The 21323-nt window shown below is 39.6% G+C and overlaps 1 protein-coding gene across 6 annotated transcripts in view; it reads right to left on the bottom strand.

The window, feature by feature from the left end:
- PDE3A (phosphodiesterase 3A) overlaps positions 1-21323 on the bottom strand; it is a 264104-nt gene that overhangs the window by 63135 nt on the left and 179646 nt on the right. Inside the window, exon 1 of one of the 6 annotated variants that reach the window (XM_066999495.1) lies at positions 3658-4219. The exons of the other annotated variants lie outside the window; for them this stretch is intronic. The gene's annotated coding sequence lies outside the window, so the exon portion shown is untranslated. Of the gene's footprint in view, positions 1-3657; positions 4220-21323 lie in introns of those variants that run through there. 6 annotated transcript variants of the gene reach the window in all.

Here is a 21323-nt window from a genome sequence, read left to right as displayed (position 1 = left end):
CTGGCTTCTCATTTACAAAAGACAACCAAAGCCATAAAGACCAAAAAGCAGATCATGAAGCATTGGCTTTTACACTGGCAATCCATCTAGACAATGATTTCTATTTCTACACTGACATATGCTTTCTGTTTGGATGTAGGTGTTAAGAAAACAAAACAAAACAAAAAAACAATTGTGACCCATGTGTTCCATGTGACCCATATGTTATTTAAAATGCTAAATTTTAAAATGTTAAATGTACACATATTACTTAAGATGTTAAATCCCTTTGAAAAGTTGAATTTCAGTGATTCGTCTGAATATACCCCAGTAAGAAATGAATGATGATACATTAGTGAGTGCAAAAGAAGCCCTTATGATTACTGAACAGATTAGGTAGGCTGAATTTGGTGGGACAAGGTGACCCACTGAAACCCCAGCAGTAAGACTTTTTCTGAAGTGTCACAAGAGAAATACCGAAATCACATTTAAAAGAGAACAGGTGAGTGGAGTCTGCTTAAGTCATTGCTTCTTTCTGAGCACACTGCCCATACTCAGGCAAGCATCCTGCTAGTACTCACACTCTGGTACAGGTGAGGCTCAAAACACTCCTACCTCTGCTGACGCTGAAGAACCATGTGCTGCTACGGTGAAGCTAGAAGATAACTATCAAGTCCTACATTACCATAGAGTCAACTCAAAATAAAGAGCACCGTCTGATGGGTAAGTCACCTGCGGCACTGACATCTATTACTTTTCAGACAAGTACCTCTGCCAGGGGGCGTGCACATGCAAGTACATGCAGAACCAAGCATTTCAGAGCATGCAAATTCTGCTGAGGGTGGCAGCAGCACAGAGAGTGTACTACACTGCCCAGGCAGCTGGCACACAGCATACCACACAGGTACCAAATCCCGAGGGGTGAAGCCCGCCAATGGCAGAAGAGAGGTCCTATACACAACCTAGCCACCAGCTACCACTAGGCGCATCAGTGTAGAGATCTTGCATCAACGCAGCGTATCTGACTGCAAGAAAAGTAACAAGTGTGGAAACCTAAGGAACTATGGAGAAGTATAGAGAATACATAAAAGAAAGACCAGGGATCAGGAGGAAGAGGAAGACATATTGATAAGTTGAAATCAAAGAGGAGGACATAAGGAGGGCTACTTTCAAATCAGCTGGCATTAGTGCCTTAAAACCACACAGAAGTTCATGTTTCCTGGCAGATGGGTTAAAAGGCTGCTCTGAATTTTTAAAAGGATGTGTAGGAAAGCAGTATCAACATGTAAATCTCTCCTTTATCATTGAAAATCAACTCTTTGAAAAGGTACATCAGTAACAAGTTTTGGTAGTTTAACTCAACAGGAATCTTACTAATCAGTGGACTTATTACTGAGCTATTTGCTGATAACACTTCACTTTCAATCACACAAATTTGCCAAAGAACTGTCTTCCACAAAGAACAACAGTGTCCTGAGAAACTAGAAACTGGGTTTCAAGCTAGGCAGCTCAAGTGTTCTCACTTTATTGACAACTTTATTGTCAATATTATGTACCATGACAGAAAGGTATTGGTTTGGGAATTTCTGAAAACGTAAAGAGCCTATTTTATCTTTGTTTCAGCAAATTTAAAACATTTTTTATTAAAATATAGGAATGAGAATTCATTTCAACTTTGCAAAATTTAAATCTTCACTTTGAAAATGTTGAAACAAACTTACTCTCTTTTTTTTCTTTTTTCTTTTTTATTTCCTCTGAAAAGGTTATGACTTCTTATCTGCAAAACAGCCTGGTACCCACATTTGCACTTTTTGCCACATCAGACTTCTGCAGAGCCTTAGTGTGTCGCTTGCATTCACAGGTTCTTTGTTGATTTAAGTGGGGCTGACCCATAATGGACTAGACCCTGAAGATGACTTCAGTATTCAGGTTTGCTAAGAGTATTGACCTAGTGTAAGATATTTAAGTTAGAATTCTCCCTCCACAGTCAGCTTAACTTTAAGAGCTGATTCAGAATAACAAATATGTAAGACCACTTTGATCACAAGGAAACACTTCCTACCATTGGCCTTGTTGAATAGCCATGTACATCTCTCACTGCCAAGCTTTATGTAAACATATTTGTTAACCTACTGAAACAGACAATGAGCAAAATTGTTTGCCATACAGTACTCTAACAAAGCTGATGAAGTATGTGCATTTAGTCTTCCTACGTCTGTATTATCTCCCTGACTGCTTCAATCTGAGTGTTACCGGTGGTCCCAGACACCTCTTTTATTCTATTGAAGTTAAAAAATAAAAAATAAATCTACTGACCAATTCTCTCTGCATACACTCCTCTGCTGCTCCTAATGCATTTGGTGGAATTTTGGGCAATAACATAAGTTCTCCAGAAAAAAAAAAAATTTACTTTAGTTAATTATTTGTTCTTTTAAAAGAACAAATTCCTAGCAAAATGCAAATTCCTGTAATTGCTAACAAAATGCTAATACAGAGCAGGAAACATACAACAGTAATGCTCACACTGTGCAACACTGGCATTTTGCCAGTAACATGAAGCCTGCCCTTAATCTGAATATGAATTTATTTGTATCCATCTCATCTTTTATTGCAAGCAAAAATGGCTGTAGAGAGCAGAAACATTCTATCTGATATTAGAGCCAAATGAAACAACTTCACCAAATTAAACATGCTCAAAATTTATCCACTTGCCCTTTTAATCTTCACTGATAGATCAAAGATATATGTTGGATTTCCCGTCAATAAAATCAAGGTGGCATAAGAAGGCAACACGATGAGGTTCCACTTTGTTCTGATTTTTAGGAAAGATGCTTTCAATCAGGAAGGGATTTCTCTGACATGATACAAATATGCCTTTAAGCCATAACTAACTGCCTAATGATCTAATTCTATACAGACCCAAAGTAATATACCTCACACTTAAAGATGTTAATAGCTCAGTTTAACTTGGGGGATGGGAATTAATTGGAAAGAAAGGAATTAACATTTAGTTTGCCTTTTTATAAGCAGAGAAAAAAAAATGTAAATCAAAAGCTGTCTCTAAAGGCTAGCTAATCCTTCGTGTATAAAGAAAACCAGATGAGCCCGTGCCAGTTAAGAACAAACAGACAAGTTGCAAACAGGACTTCATATTTAACTCCAAAGCCTGATTTGTGTGGATTTAGGTGTACTTAGTAACCAGGCGAAAAAGATAAAAATCTCATTCTGACTCTACGTATGATTTAGGGTTTTCTTCTGTCCTTTAAGGGCTTGCTTATGTGATCAGCCTAAATGAGTAGCAATTAAAAGATGTTTTGCCAAGTGCACAGAACAAATTATTTTACATAAAACCCTTCCACTGACATACTTCTAACCACACACAGTAACTATTTTTGCTTGTAAAATGACGTTCATTTAGGTCTGTATAAACTATTTATGAATCCACCTTTAACACAGCACAATGTTTCCTCCATGCACTGAGCTGACAGCAGCGCAAAACTCCACACAGCTCCAGAAAAGCTGTCTGGCCTCTGCTTCCCCTCCAGCAGCTGCAGCCTCATCAGTGACGGTCCAGACACCAGCCCTTTGTTACTGATGAGAATATAACGACGAGATCAGAGCACAGGTAGTCAGCTGGAATGGGGCCACTGCCTCGTTTGTAAACCGAGCAATGCCTACCGGGAGTTCCCAGTGGGATGGAGCGAGGAAGTCTGCAGTGTCACTACTCTTTCCGATGGTCGCTGGCTCCCAGACCGTCTGCTGGTGTCTCGGGGGGCGGGGGGCGTCAACAGCACAGGAAAAGGGGAGAGGGGGCTATGTGGCACAAGTATGAGGACATCCAGCTGCTGACATGAAAAGCACAACGGGAGAAGGGGATACGAGCTTCACAGAGGGCATGACAGTGAGAAATTTGTGGAACAGCTGGTTTAAATATGCAATCAATGCTAAAGCACAGATACTTCCATAAATAAACATACCACACCACCTGGATACCTGATGCTAGGTAACTGCTTAAAGGGAGTCAGGGCTTCAGAAAGGGTACAACATAACAACAGTGGTGCAACTGAGCAGAACTTTTAATACATCCCATTACGATCGTGCGGTTTTATGTGTGGAAAAGACTTTCCTAGGTATCACCAGATGGCACTATTCTTCTTTCAAATCGTGACTTTACCTCTGTTGTGCACATAACATGCTACCATCGTTTTGGGAGGAAAAAATTCTTAATCTTTTTTTTTTTTCTTTAATATATATGTATTAGTCCAGTAGCCTCTTGCTGTTTGCAGTCTTTCCAATGATCTTAAAAACCTTGTATAAACAACAAAGAAATTGCTGCATCTGGGGAACATGGAGGGAATCTCATAACATTTTCAACTGACCCTCGTGTAAAAATGTTCTGCAGTAGAAGGATTACAGACATTTCTGTAGGAATACAAAACTCCCCAACAATAAATGCAGTGCTTGACAACTGTATTAAGAAAGCAGAATGTCTTTCAAGAAGTAAGTCAAGGATAGCATACGCATACACAAATATATCCTTTTACCCTCCATTTCTTATGTATTCTACCAGAGCTGCTAAAGATGCTAAATTAATAATTATGCTGTGTTTAGTAAGAAAGCATTCCCTAAACTTGGTTGAAGATTATTTTACTTGCTTAATATTTATCTGTTTATTGTAAAATAGAGCTGTTGAGAGTATCCACAAACAAATTGTATTGGAGGATAGAAAATTAATTAATATTGCAAAAAATGCTAATAAAGAAACAGTGCAAAAAATAAAAAAGACAGTGCTTGCCTGTGCACGCTCATGTAAGCATGATTTATATCAGCTTCTTGGATGTGGTTTTCAAGAGGATACGAACTGTTTGGCACCAAGTTTGCTATTAGGTACAAGGCTCCAGTGGCTATGGAAGCAAATGCAGAATGCAGCTGATTTGGAAATACAGAAAGGGCACATTAAAACTGAAGTCTCAAAACCCTCTCATCCTAGATAGGTAAGGTTTTTTGTTGTTGTTGTTTTTTCTTCTCAGTCCACCAAAGGACTCATCTCACTCAAGAGTTTACAAATTGGTAACTTCAGGGGCAAATTTACCTGCAGATTGACTCCTCTAACTTCAGCTGGTGTCACAGCAGAACTGAAGTTTGCCTGCTATGCTTGAGAGTTGAATTCCCTCACAAAATATATTTTTTTCTCCAAGCAACTCCCCCCCTTTCAGCTCCTAGAAGTTGACAGGCTGCTTCCTGTTCCATGATCTGTGAATCACGATGCAAACGCCAGTCGCTACTCCCCTGTGAAATTAAATTAGGTATCAGAGCACAGCATGAGCAATAAGTTTCCCTGAGACGCCAGCCCTAAAGAAACTGTACTCCCTCTTCCCCCAGCTGAATAATGGAGTTCTGAAAGCAAGGTCAAGTTGGTTATTACTCTTTGTAGTCTGCAACCTCCACCAGTCTGCTCAGAGCCAGCTTAAAATAATTTCTCCACTTCCTGGTCATGAGTATAATGGTACCACATTTAAAGAGTCCAATAATTCACTATATTTATTTGTGTGTTCCTCTGTAACCACTTAACACCATGTGAATTGCAGCAATGCTTAACATACACAGAATACCATGATAAATCACCAGAACTTAGTGCATGTCATACAGCTGGAAAATTGGTAAGACAAGGGTAAGCAATATTAACACATGGCTTATCGAGCAGGAAAAGGGGAGTATATGCTATGTTGCTGTTTCATGCCTTTCAATAGCAGTTTGTTAAGCCATAAAATATTCACACTTGGAAAGATCATAGGGTTATGTTGCCCTGTATTTTTTTTTTTCCAGACTGATGCTCCTTGGTAACTTACACGCATCTTTGTCACTGCAGTGTACTCTGAGCAAGGAAGCACCATGGGGGAAGCTGAAAGTGGTAGAAAATAAAACAGTAATGTATGAAAAGCTGGTTTGTGAACAAAGATTATTGTACATTCTGGAGCCTTTGGAAATTGGTTTAGAGGAGATTCAAACCGTGCTCGAGTCTAAACCAGACTACTTAGCCTCCTTTCTACATCACCACAGAGCCCATGGGATCCAGACACTTGCTTCATGGAAAAATAACAAGTGCTCCCACCTTTCATTCTCATTCAGAAATGCATTTCTCCTTCCTTTGGCCTGAGAAACCAGTTCAAGGACCAGATTGGTCATCTGCAAGAAGCATGAGGCCTCCACTGCCTTCTTCTTCAATATCTAGTCTGAGCAGGCTTTCCCTTCCTCAGCATCCACGTGCTCCCCTGTGGGTTTCGTAGGTTCATCCAGGATCATTTCCTCAAGGTCTCAGTCCCCTGGAAATCTAATCACAGTCCTTCTCTTCTGGTTTAGCTGCCAGACAAGGGCTGCTGTCAGAGTTACCACATCAACAGGAGATTGTTGTGGACTTCAAACACTGCAAGGTCCCCTGCCCAGCTGCTGCAGGGATGGCTCAAGCACAGCAAACTAAATTGGTTTAATCTTGTGCATCTGGTACTGAGTTACTAGTCATCTCTAAAGGAGTATAAAAGGACTAAGTTCCATGTCAGTGCATAGATCATGTCAGAATCCATGCTCCAATTGTATTGTCTGAAAACTTCAAAATCTAAACCCAAATAGCTGCTCTTTGCTGCTAGTACTTATCACAGTGTTCAGCTTGCACATTTGTTCTGCGAGTTACTGAATCACCTGCATCTGAGAGACTATTAAATCACCTCAGAGCCAAGCCATAGGTCTGTTTATTGCCCTAAGTTCTCAAAAGTGTCCTTCTGTCATTAGAAACAAAAACAAACTCTGCAAAGCACAACCATCTGGAAGCTTTCAATATCTGGTAGCCAAATGAATGTGGAGCAAAACCTTCATCTATGCATACCTCTTATCAGATCCACTTAAGGTAACAATATCCCACAAAAGGCCCTCTGGGTCTCTGGAAGGTGCAGAGGACTCGTTGCCTGTACAGTTAGCAAAAGCTTTAGACCATTTCTGGGAATGCAAATGAATAGGATCCACGTGACCCCAGTAATAAAAGGCTCCTGTCTCTTCGCAAAGCATTGAAATGCCATCTGGCAATTTTGTTGACGTCAGCAGGCACAGAAAAAAAACAACCACCTCCCCCAAAAAAGCAAAAGCCTTGAGCAGGAGGGGGAGGAATTCAGCCTCCCTCCGTGCGTGTGTACTTCAGGCTGGTGTTACTAAAAACCTGCAGCAGCAGCAGTGCTGTCAGCTGACAGAGCGGTAATTCTGTGGCAGCCAGCGCAGGCAAGCATGTTGTTTTCTCCCACGTTCACCTTTGCAGATCTCTGAAGAATGGGGTCTCTCTTGCTCTCCTTAAGCTACTGAAGATTTTCAGAGTAACTGGTTAAGTCTCATGAGAAAAAGACGTCCATTTTCTTGGGGGGGGGGGGGGGGGGGGGGGGGGGGGGGAGGACCTTTGCAAGCACACGGGGTAATGAAGAACACCAGGCATCTCATCTCTGACCTGGCACAAAGCAGGAGTCTGTTACCTCGTGGTACTCTCCCTCCATCGATAAGTCCCAAAGCACACACAGAAAGCAAACATCAAAACAACTTGTTTTTATATCACTGAGCAGTCACGAGTTCCTTGCCCCTCAGTTTAAGAGACAAAGCATTATGCTACGTGAACTATATCCTCTCCATTATTCTGTCTTGTCACAGTCAGGTTGCTGAAAGTTTGTACGCAGGGAACAAATCTCTCAGGGTAGACTGCAGAGAAAGATATAAGGCTTCCAGCAACACCTTGGTAAATTTGCAGAGTATGGAAAAAGTACTACTCATTTTGGCTACTTTGACTTAATTTCTTGCACATTCATCTGGAACATGAGGAAAGATGTTCTGTACTATTTATGTAAAATCTCACACAAATGTTACAAGATGACAAATGATAAATGACCCTGGACACCACACGAATAATGTTCAAATCCTGCAGGGATAATATTATATGCTGCAGCTACTAATTTTATATTATATTTAATAGAAGGCATAATATTGCTCCCAAGAATTACACGCCACATGAACACAGAAGCAAAACAAAACAAAACCAACATAAATTCATGCACAAAACCAACATTTTAAGTCCTTAAAGCAAGTTCCCTTTCCTGTGATGAGCTAAAATAGTACTGTCAATACACATGCGTGCAGACTAAGTCAGCCATCTTTTCGTATTAATGTATATTCTGCTGTTAGCAAAGACTCCTTCAGTTATTTCCAATCTCCACTAACAAGTCATGCAAAAATGCAGAAAAGGGCAACAGGACAACATCAGAAACCAAACACCAAGAGGATGGATGTTTCCTCCATGTGTCACATTTAAATCTTGAAGTGAGGAGCTTCAACTTTCAATGAGGGATGTGAAATTTTACTGTAGCTTTGAGAGAGAAACTCAATACCCTTAACACTGTTTCCCAACAGATGTGGACCTAGTACCATCCAAAATGGGTGATGACTGGGGGGGAGAGATGGAGGGAGGAGGCTGACCTGTCACATACTTCACATACTCTGAGTTGTCTCACTGGAGTGGCATCACATAAAGCATATTCCTAAGGTTTTACAGGACCAAGGTCTCTCTGACTGTATGTAATGTATGTAAATGATGTATGTAAAATGATGTATGTAAATCTGTCTGAAGTAATAATCCTTTTTTTCCCCTGCTCACTCACCATTTTCTCCCTCCTTCACCACATGTCCTCTTACTGAATGAAACTGAGGCATTTTTGCTTACTAAACTGCTCTTTGAATTCCTAATCTCTGCCTTAGCATAATTTTTTAAGAGCAAGTCAAAGCAGCACTGTGTAAATAACTGCAATGAGACAGCTCTGTGTGGAAACTGGAAAGTTTTCCTTGCTCACATCTTAAGCTCGAAAGCTTATGCTCAATTCAATTACGAAAATTTATGGGTAGTCCACAGTTTCTCCCCAAATCCTTATGTTCTCAGGCAGCCAACCCAGAAGTGAACAAACCCCCACAAGTGACTACTGTCTGCTACCATATGGGCAATTAGAAGGAAAGTGTGTGTTTAATTGAGTTAGTCATAAATCCTGATATGAGAGTGAATCAGAGGGTGGAGAAGAGATACAGGTATTTTCTGCTTCCATTTCTGCAAATGTTATGTTTAACATTTCTTTGCTGACTTCATAAAATACATAAATAACAAAAACATCCTTCCATAATTTTCTGGGTATTAAGCCCCCACTTGAAGCTGTAGGAGAATAAACTTACAGCTATGAAGGTGACAGACAGGACACATTTTCTGAATTCTTCTTCCATCCCTCAGATCAAATCACTTCACGACTGCTTTAAATATAAACTATTTTCAAACTACACAACTACATCCCACTCAGTGATTCTGCCTACAGCAATCTGCAGCAGAGCTTACATTCAGCAATAAGTAAGAAATTTTCATGCCTTCTTTCACTGGTCACAGAATACTACTTCAATGAACCCATGAGAAATACGGTCCCCATACCCAAATAGCTTGTCCATATTATTGCTTTATCTTCAAAAGAAGCAAGATGCCTCACCATCCATTACAATCCCTCACTCAAAAGCAAGGCAGTCTCCCAGCATGAATGTGAGAAGTGTGAGCATTTCACCTTCTGAAGCTCTTGAAGATCCCAGAGCTCCTCAACTAAGATGAGAAATGGCTGTTGTGACACTTCCCAGGAAGACTCTTAGAAGCTCCACTCTAAAAAACTTTCAGCTCCTAGTTATCACGAAGTCCAGACGGGCAGCCAACACTCTGGATTCCAAAGTGAATTTGTTTCAGGCTTTGTAAGGACTATTCAGACACTGACATTCCCCATAATATGCATACACTTAATGTAACTTATTCAAAGGGATACTGTCATTGATTAAAGGAAGTGGCGTGGGAGGAAATCAATGCCACGTGCAGATTCTTTTTCACAAACATTTGTTTATTCTTGTATGGATAGCGCTTCTTAATTTTCACAGTTTGTTTTGGGGCATTTGAAAAATCCACATCTCCACTCAACAGATAAATCTATTGTTTAATACTGTGTAAGGTGCCTAAATGTTTCCTCCTGATTCTTACACTTCCTCACTACAGTTTCACAGGTCATTGAAGGATACATTTTTAAAACAGTTCACTTTTGCTTAGCAATATTTGTACATAAGTCTTGATGTGTTATGAGTTTGGCACCTGCTGTCCCCATCTGAAGATGTCCACACATTTGAAAATCAGGAACCGAGGTTTTGCATTTGGGATCCAAAAAACCCCAACCAAACAAAAAAACAAAACACCAGGGCAAACAGGATGAGCTTTATTGTTTCTGCCTCAGGCTTCCAATGAAGAATCAAGGGGGAACTCAGACTACAACAGGGATTTCATCCAGTCCTTTAGATATATCCTGCTAAATGGACATATGCAACCAACTCACCAGCTGCAGTTGGTGACCCTTCTCACAGCCTGTCCTCAGAGGTCATTAGCCCAGGAGTCTTACCTCAGGACATCTAGATTTACAGTTCTAGAGGCATCTGGCTGACCCAGGTAATAGCTGAAAACATCCTCAGCTGCTCTTCAACCAACTCAGACATCCTTAGAACATTATTTTTTGGGGACTAGGAGTGAAAGGGAGCATTAAGAGGTGGACAGAGGGGTTGTAAAATGCTATGAAGATGACGAGAAAACCTATGGCTACAGAATCATTGCATGTTGACACAAAAGAGTGACATGCTGCAGCAGCATTTTGGGCTTTTCCTCATGTCTGCTGATAACTGGAGTAACTAATAGACTATTTCATGCTTAGCATGACAGTATTTCATCAATATTACTATGTAATAGGCTAGATTTGAAGGACAAAAATGGATACTCATTTTGTTTTCATCACACACTAAGCAGAAAACACCACTGTTATCATGTGCCCCATGGAGTCCTCGCCAACTTCCTCCTAAGGCTGCATGGCATCACCTGAGGACAGCTTCAGAGAGGCCTACGACACCACTAAAAATCACAGTCAGAAGTCGACCAAAGATTTACAATGCAGGTGCTACACTCACATTTTTAAAGGACATTAGGAAACAAATTAACTAAACTTTTGAGACCAAAAGTGAAGAAAATTTACTATCCTAAGAAGAATAAAAACGACAAAAGCTCCGGATAAAATCTTTGTGGTAGGACAAATAACAGTAAGACATCACAGGTAATTTGATTACATTACTGATATAATGACCACGCAAAGTTGTAGATCACCTAGGGACTATCATCTTACCCTCTCCAAAAAGACACAAAAGAGGGGAGAAAAAAATAATGGTTAACACAGATTGCAATCCAACAAGTTTTTTAAAATAGGTGTTTACCTTAATTACTGAATTTATTCATAATGATATTACCAAATTTGGTTCTCATACTAAAGGTCCTTTGACACCGTTAGAGCAGCTTTCAGAAACCTAAGCACAGGTGCACACAACTATAATTTTTTCAAGGGAACATACTTTCAGTTTGACTAGTGACGGTGGACCTCAGTAAGATAAGTAACTAACACCTAACTTTAGCCCCATTTTCACTATCATCACAGTGAGAAAGAGAGGATTTCAAGGTCAGCAAGACACCATGGAGAAGCCATGCGCAAATTTCAAGCTATAACTGTGCTTACAGTCAAGTACCTTACCAAATCAGGGCCGCTGCAAGTAAGAGAAGGAAGTCAGTACGTCTAGCATTAGCTTATACAGAAACACTCTGTACTTGTAGCTGAGCTCTGCCATTACTGCTTTAACTTTCCAGTTTTAACAAGGCAAAATTATTTCTGACAAAGGTAGCTGATTCACATTTGTGATCTTGCCTTTTTGGTAACCCCTGCATTCTCTGCTGTGCGAGCCAATCTAGCACATATATCATTTTGAAGAGTTTTATATTTACTTACCACTGTGTTGAAGTCTTTAGCATGGAGCAATGTGACAAATTTTACCGACACTTATTAAAAATAAAAACGGAAGGGAGCAAGCCATAAATAAAACAATGCACTGGCAAAGACTGGAATGCAATGAATACATCTGCACTTGCAGCACTGGCCAAACCACAGTGCTTTATCATAGAAAAGTAGCTTGAAATAACTTTTCAGAGTATTTGATATATGATACTGCTTTTTTAAAACTGAGACTAGAACAACTTTTGAACTTCAAAGAGAAGGTATTTCCGGTGGGAGGTTTATTTTGTTATGAACTTGACACACTGTAGTTGTGACACTGAACAGAGTTGCAGTGTCGAAGTTTGGGAAGTTCATCCACACTGTAATGACAGCAAATCACATGAGCCTGACTCCAAGGATTGGGGGGGGGGGGGGGGGGGGTGTCTTCTGAAATTTAATTTCCCAGACAGTGTATCTTTCACAGATTACACCCCCAATACTCACAGCGCAATGTAGAACGAGGGCTGAAGTGAATGTTTGAATTTCTTTCTGTCTGGTGTATAATAAATCTAATTCATGTACAGCAGTTTTGGCACTGAGCTATGTATTTGCACATTTCTGTTGGCTTAAGTCACACTTTCTGTTAGGAAAGCTGTTCAGAGAAGGTTTATTTCCTGCACTCTTATAAAATGTTGGCATAAACAACCATTCAAAAATTTAACCTCAGTTATTGGGCATTCTAATAATTTACATTGAAGCCCACAAACTTGGGTTTCCTGTTAAAATCTGCATGTGAATGTAAGTGTATTAACCTTCAAAATATTTAAATTCAAGCTAAGAGAATAAGAAGGGGGTGGATGACAACTACCAGCGACAACTTTTGCTTCTGCTGCCATCTCACTGGCAGGTGGCACGGGATAACCTGCGCAGATGAATCCAAAATTAGCGGGAGGATGAGACAGGGAGACATCTTCATTCTTTTTCATCTTCCATTCCTATCTAGGCTCCTCTGCAACACAGAGTTCCCTGTCTCAGCATTACCTCCTTCTTCATGGCTTTCTACTTCATCCGCTTTTCGGAGGGAGGTGTGGGGGGATCTCCACAAATACTGTAAATATTTTTAAAAATGAGCTACACAGTAACTTCAAACAGGAGACTAGTCAGATGGGGCCAGTGGTTCGGTATTAAACACCAGAGTACTTCAGCAGTCGCACAGATCCACCTGAGTCACGCCTGCTGAGTGCCACAGCAGCGCCTGTCTGAAAACAGCTAGATGAATAAAACATACATTCATTCACTGATTCATACACAGGCAAATGAACGTGGACTTTGGCATTTTGCCGTTTCTGAAATAATGCAGAGGACAAAAAAATCCAAACAAAAGACATCAGGAAAATTATTTTGTTCTTCAGAAGTTCTGTTACTGTAAAGAAGATTTATATACAAGAAAAGTATTTGTCCATGCAGCTGGAACTGAGCTTTTTGAGAAAAGTACTGAAGTATTGACTAAACCTTCTGTGTCTTCATTAATCTAACTCAATTAGCATAGTGACATGCAAAACAGACACTTCCCCAAAAGGGTTACAACACATCTAAGAGGGGAAAAGGAGCAGTGCCAACACAATGTCATACCATTCCTAGTTTGCTATAAACTCAGTAACTCTGGTCAGTTAACTGGTCCTTAAGTGATTTTCCTGACATCTTTGCTACGTCGTCTGTGACTGGTAAATCAAAGGCAGCTTTCTTCCTGCTCCCACAGCTTCATTGGTAATAAACACTCTGCAGCCAGCTATGAAGACAGTGTTGGTAATAGTTTATAGACAGGATTACAGTTGGTTCACTTGCCCAGAGCTCTTCTTTGTGTCCTGGCAGGGGAGAGCAACAGGAGGAAGCAGACCAGTTGGGTCAGGGGCACTTCTCAAGGAGCCATCACTCCTCTGACACAAGCTGCCTGTTTAGTGCAGGGGTAGCAGCTGACATTGCAGGAGGTCAGGAAGAGCAATCCGTCCGGTATCGTTTTCTGCACAGGGTGTGTAGAGTTTCCACATCCTACAGTATCGGACCCTTTCTTTACAACACAAATGCAAGACACTTTGATCTACATAAGAGCAAAGGTGTTTATGTCAATCAGCATGAGGATGGAAGTCCCACCATGCTCTGGAACAGGCGCTGGGGTAGGTTTACATGCCTGAAGCGACACGTGGTCACCTCCCCTCGCCTCCCCTCTACTCCAGCTGCTCAGGAGCTCACACAAGCACATTGTTTGAGATATTCCCAATACCAATGTTAACTTGCCTTATATCTACACATCATTGTGCTGCCAAAATCAAGCCTTCCCAAGACAGGTTGACTTAATGAAGTAGGGAAGAAACAAAGAAGAAACAAAACCCCCAGACTATAAGAGCACTGTTATCTTACAATTGCTTGCAAGCCAGCTCCAGTCAAAGACATTTTTAATTTTTCATCCTCTTCCCTATATCCTTTAGTGCAACTCACCATGAAGTTTATACTCTTTGGAAGCCTTACAAACAAATGAACAAACAAATACAGATGCCCAAAACCTCAAGTAGTGAATAGGCGCTGTTATTTGAAGACAGGCTAAGAAATCAGATGTGGGAGCAATCAAAATCGAGACAGAACAACAGATTCTTCTGTGCTGTATCTATTCTGTGCAGTTAACCCCTTCAACGCCCCTCACAGCCCCGCAAAAAAAAACAACCCACCCCAGAATGAAAGAGGGTATCAGTTTAAGCATCAGATCCTCTATCAGAACAAAAACACTTTTTGAAAACAATTAAAAAAAAAAAATCACTCCAACTTCTATAAACAAATTTAGATCTTAAGATTTATACTTTGTCTTATGAATCAATACTAATTTTGGGCTCATATGGAGGCCAACATCATTTAGTCTGCACAAAAGATGGTATCTGCTTTGAAATCTGTTTTGCTAGTGTGCCCCCTTGCTGTGGTCACATGCTCCTTTTGTTCTTTTTAATGTTAATGTAATTGTATTAATTTTATCAGAAGACACAGGGAGGAAAGGTGATCTAATTTCAGTGGGACAGTCAAAGAAATTTGTATCTGCTGTGGCACCAACTAATGATGTGTCTGTATCAAAGAAAAAAAATTCTTTCAACTGTCCTCCTGCTGGGAACTGCAAAACTTGTTCTGAAAAACCTATGACCCTGTTCTCTAATTTGTGCATTTTACATGAATGCTGCCAAGTCTATTATTCATTTTACATTCAATCAGGGAAGTAATCAGGACAATAATTACAAATACATGCTAATCCATGATTAATAAGCACTTATGGAAGTACTGTATGCTCCTATGTATGTCAACAAACTGCAACACAGAGCAACCAAAAAAATTACCTGAGGAGGTTAAAGGAATGGTCTAGTCACAACAAAATATTCTTGGCTGAAAATCTCATCAGTTATTTATGACAGTCTAATAGATACAAAATGCCTAGCATATCACCTTCCCTTTTTATACACATGCAGCACTTGACAGAAATAAAGCTAAGGTGGTAGGTAGTCCTCTTTCTGCCCATCCCTTGGAAGCCTTCTCCTGCAAGAGCTGAAACCTCTTAGCTATTCTCAACCCCTTAGCTGCTCAACCCAGTCTGACAGCAAAAGGAAAGCCAAACATATTTCAGTTCTTGCAAGACACCTTTATGTATCATGAGCTCCAATGAGAGGCAATGCCTTGGTGTGACTTCCAAAGGGGAGGGGAAAGGCTTCACCACGAGGCCAACAGTGACCTGGTCAGCCAGCTCTGACCCTCTGCTCTCTGGCTGATTCCTAGTGGAGTTACGATACTGCTAGGTATTAGGGAATTGGAGTGTATAGGGGATGTGAAACATAAATTACTTACTAATTAGGCTTAATTAGATTATCTGCCTGTAGAGCAACCCATTTAGGTTAAGCTGTAATTGCAAGCCATCTAAACCAAAATGATTACATTTACACTGGGAGTGCTGCCTTGCTGCTCTCCATTTGCACTCTGTGCTCCAAAAGGAAACAGGTCTTTTTTTCCTAGGATTAGTACTTTTTTTATTACCAGTTAGAAGGCAAGGCAATGGTAGTCACTGCTGAGTTTGCTAGTTAGGTGGCTCATTCAGTCAGCAGAAATTGAAACACCATTAAAAAATAATAAAAAATAATTATTTCTCAGAAAGCTCCCCAAATTAAGAAGAGTCTCATGTGACTAGCTGGAGAGCCAGAAGATCTGGAGCTGCAGACGTACTCAAAGTTGTGGTGGCCAAAACTACTCAAAAAAAATTTTTTTTAGCTTGAGTGACATTTCTCCATGAGACTCTTATCAGGGAGCAAATAACAAGTAAGAACTTGTATTAAAATCCTGAAGTACAGACATGTTTCATAGTCAGGAAGTAATTTCCAGAGCTGAAAATACAGGGTCTGCACAGACACTGCTTTTGCTTTTTTGATGCCCAGCTCTTGAACCAAACAGCCCAGCAGCACGTGCACCAAATCTTTAACTGGTTCTCCAGAGCAGATGTGTGTGATATATCAGATCCAAATAATAAGCAATAGAAATAACATTTTTGTAACAAAGACAACACATTTCCTCATGCTTTAAAATATATATATTTTTTGCATTATATAAGATGGCTTTTTTAATGCAGTGTACACCCACATTCCTCCCACATGCCTACATATATGGTCTATCTATATACCTATGGAAAGTATATTATTTAAACATTATGGACAAAAACTGCAAATCTGAAGAAACTCCAGAGGAAAAAAAAAAAAAAAAAAAAGGAAAAAACACCCAAATAGTAGCACTGAACTGCTAGATTTTTCCCACAATATCTGGCAACCCGTGTGTGAGAAAGGAATGGCATCAAACTCCCTTTCTTAGATACATAAAAATATATGCTAGAAGCTGTAACAGTATGAGGTCATCCAATGTCACAGGCATTAAGTTCTGTCCCCCTCTTGCTGAACCTCTGCCAGAAATGCCTTGGGTAACATCTGCCAAAAGGACTCTGCATCTGGAATTACTAGCTCTCCAACCAGCTCATTCAGCTTGGTGGGGAACACTAACAAATGTTCCCAAACTTGTTTTGGGCTACACTACAATTACTTGTCTGCAGTCATGATTTGTGCCATTTATCAGACAAGAATTCAAAATGCCCAATTTCTCAGTTACTTGCCTTCATGTTAAACTCTAGACAGATAAAAAATCTTAAAAGTAACAGGGTAAGGTCTTGATTACAAATTGACAGAAAAGCTGTAATAACGAAAGTATTTCACTAAAATGCTATTCTCGATTGCATTTAAGCACTAGATTCTTCTTTAACTGATCCCATGCATCAAGCACTAACCTAGGGAACAGAAACAGGTGACTACCAATTTACTCCATCTCCTGGGGCTATTTGCCCTTAAGAGAGCTTCTGATCCCATTGTGCAAAACAGAATCTTCCTCCTACCTTTTCCTTCAGCTATTTTTTCACATAGCTTATTGAAATTCAACTTCAGGAAGAAAAAGGCCATGAAAACTCAGTTCTTGCTCTCTAGTACTGAGATCCTCCTGCTCTCTTTCTCTCTGGAATCAAATGTGAATACAGCAACCACAGTACTTCTGTCTTTTGGATTTTATAGCTCTTTTCTAATTGCTAATAGAAAACTTAAATTGTTAATTACCAACTTTATAGTCTTTTTCTAATTGCTAATTAGCATCTATATATATGTATAAATTTATGGCTTAACTTAGAGAGTTCTGGTTTTTCTGAATTTCCAAGAATGCTACCACTTATATAAAGCATTCACTAAATACATTTTGCAAAGCCTCTGCCTTGCTCTTTGCTCACTATACAGAACACATATGGCCCGTTGACCTGCCAGTTTGGACTGCACATTTGTCCCTAAAGATCTTAACCTGTATGCAGCTGAATGGCAGCTTCTCCTCTCACTACAGTACTCTGGATAGCAAAGACAGACTCATTGTCCGAGTCCCCTCACATGTTCCCCTCTGCCATCTCACACTCAGTTTTTCTTCACAGTTGTGGTGCTTCTGTTACCTACATTAGATAGAAATCTATAGGCCTGGATGCTGCTGCTGAAGAAACTGTGACAAAACTTCTGAGGAGTTGCCTATGTGGAAATGTCAGTGTAGACTATAGAGATTATTTGTTGAGTTTCACTCAAAAAAAAAAAAAATCAAGAGCGAGTTTTAGGAAATACAATAATTAATATTGTTATCAGTGATACTCCACAAGAAGCAGAGTCAGCAAACGACGTGTGCTGATGACAGCACTGGAAGTCACTGCCCACACAACAGACAACTGGGACACTATAACAGAACAAAAATGGATAAGGGTGTGAGTGATAAAAATGGACAAAATCCAGTAAAGCAGTTAAAAGTTGTACTCACAGGGACTATCAATAAGAGCACTCGATCAGGCCAAAGAAAGATTCTCCATTTCATATGGCCAAGATCATGTTCACAATTCAATTCAAGAACAAATACGAAGCATTGATGTTGCAACAACAAAAGAAAACATAATAGTTAGATAATTCAGAAAAAGGCTTTTCATTAGGTGCAGGGAAGTTTTAAGCCACTGTACAAAACCCATCTCTTTGGAATAATACATAGTTTTTTTTTTTATTATTCTTTGAAGTTGAACAAGATTTACTTGATTTATGTTCTTTTCCTTAAATAGATAACTAAGTGGACTATAATTTGTATCCAATTTTTGAATAAAGTTGAATTCTACCTAACTGCAACAAATACAAAGAAGTGTCTTTGAAGGAAGGAAGCAAATATTATATGGGTGGACTAGAAAAAGCAAACCCTATTAAAAGTAGTAGAGTGATGGCTGAGAGAGATATGATTGCCCTGTAAAGTACTTCAGAGAGGGGTCTTGTTTATGCTACGGGGTAATGTTGGACTATAACAAATGGGATGCACACAAATATACGTAGGAAATGAGAAGACTGATCCTTATCACTAAAGGGGAATTTGGGGAGGGGAAAAACAAGTGGAGCAACAGTAAGGTAGAACTCGTACTATGTTTATGAAAGGATTACATAGTGCTCTCTTGCTAGCAGGAGGCAGCATTGGAGGATTTCTCCTTGCTCATTAACTCAAAAGTAAATAGTACCAACTGCCTCCTATTTCTTCCTTCTATTCTGCATCAGACATGGAGCATAGGAAAAAATCTTCTCTTGTAGCAGGAAAGCTAGCACAGGAGAAAACCGGCAGAGTTTTGCATGTGGCCTTAGAACTTAAACCACAGAATCACAAAGTGGACAACATGAGGCAAATGGTGACATCAAGTTCTTGCAACACATCCATCCACATCTATATTGGCTTTAAATGAGTAATTGAGAAGTCTTCTGACAAAGACTGTGCCCAGAAGGTAATTGCTGCTGAAGAGATGGATTCTCTGACAGAGGACAGAAGAGATTTCTGCCAAGTTTTATTTTGGAACCTGGGTACGCAGCAAGTCCTCTGGCATCCTGGCAGCAGCAGAAATCCACAAACTGGGCTACTGTCCCCACAACAGCCTCATACCATACTATACTCAGTGCATAAAAGAAATCTGGATGCATTGGTACCGACTGTATTCTCGATGCTGGCAAAAAGTAGAAGGGGGTGGTGAGTCATTTTCTTGCACTTATGCAAAAGTCTTATTTGATGTTAATATAATATCCTTACACAGACATAACAAATTAAGGCATCACCTGGATGGCAATTCTCACAGAGCAACATTTCCAGCTGCCAGGAATTCAGAAACCAGGTTACACCCCACTAAGGCATCCAGAGCTCATTATACACAGGGCAGCCTATTCGATCCCCCTAGACACAGTGGCAACCCAACCTTGGATTTCCAGAGCTTTCACCACCTACTCCTGTTTATAATTCCATGCCTCCAGTACTTTAAAACTATTTATCCTCATTAATGAATCATGATATAGTAAAATAAAGTAAAAATATTCATTGATAAGTGACTTTTTTAACAGAAAGAAGGAAAATAAAATAAAGTTGAGCTACTTCAAAGGCAAAGAATATATTTTTACAAACTGAAAGAGCAATGCCAAATTCACTTTGTTCTCTGGGTGGCAAGCCAAAAAAATTACAGAAAACACTAAAAACATGGTCACATCATCTGTTATGATGTTTCTGTGAAAGTACTGTTGCAGAGACGGGCATTTTTTCTGTCACCTAAGTAAATATATATTTATGTATATTTATATACATAATAGAACCAATTTTTGGTCTGTAAACTACTGATATTCTCATGTAAGATAACAGGTGTTGTAGTACAATAAAGACATAGGATTTGAGTTATAAAATGTAATGGCAACAAAACTACAAAAAAAAATAGAAAAAAGTCAACAAAAGTTCTGCAGAAACAAAATGAAGTTATAAATAAATTTGAGAGTCATCTTTTGTTTTCTTGTTTTAGAGAGCTTCACTAGGTTATGATACAGTCATTTGTCACAGTGAAAGAGTTAAGGCTAGACACAGGGACAAAACTGAAAGGATCTGATGAGAGCAGGTCAAATTGTTAAAAGCAGTAGCTGATGAACAGGAATTATGAGAATCATTTGAAGATTTTGTCCTTAACTGAAAAGGGCATTTTTAAATATCAAAGCAATGGATGTTGCAGGGAATAAGGCTTAAATACTGAGAATCCAGACCTCATTTTGTGGATGGGAAAAGTTTCAGATTAAAAACGTTGCATAAGGAGAAAAAAGTTTGGCAAGGATAAGTCAATCTTGCTTGGATTCAAGGGCCTACACAGAGCCAAAGATGATACAAAGGAAGCCTGTAAGAAATCTAGACGGGTACTGGGAGGAAGCATCTAGGTCTGTGTTCCTATTAAGAATTGGCTTCTGGTGAATCAAAAAGTAAAGTTAAGAGGCTTTAGAACTTTTTTTGAAGGGAAAAAGAAAAGATAGAGTCTCTAATACAGTAAGCATTTAGAGGGTCATAAAGTGTGGAGCTGAAGAAAAACTAGTAAGTGTCAACACGCACTCTGGTCACATGAAAACATCTGTCTAGTATGCCAATAATACACAGCAATTTTCATAAAGCACTGGGCAGTCATTACATCTGAATGGGAAAAGTAGTCTGACCGGGGTCCCTGAAGTAGTATCTGGAAAAATAACAGTTGTGTATTACTGAAGTAAAAATTTGCATTTAAAACAGATCCAGGATCAATATGTATGTAAGATTTTATGGCGCTGTGAGAAAATTCCAGGCAAGACTAAGTTAAATTCCAATTTCATTATAACAGACAAAAAAAAAAAAAAAACAACTTTGAAGTCAACAATTGTACTAAAACATGGCAAAGGACATGAGTGGGACAGGTTATAACTTGTGGTCATACAACAAGGGATGATCAAGCAAGTGAGAGTAAAACAGAGTAAAGTCCTCCAAATGACGTCAAGTACCACAATGGGAAGAACCATGCCAATTAAA

The sequence above is a fragment of the Anser cygnoides genome, chromosome 1 (genome assembly GCF_040182565.1).
Source record: "Anser cygnoides isolate HZ-2024a breed goose chromosome 1, Taihu_goose_T2T_genome, whole genome shotgun sequence".
In the NCBI taxonomy this organism is placed as follows: Eukaryota; Metazoa; Chordata; class Aves; order Anseriformes; family Anatidae; genus Anser; species Anser cygnoides.
Note: the sequence above shows the minus strand (reverse complement) of the source record. Positions and strands in the feature narration are given on the sequence as shown.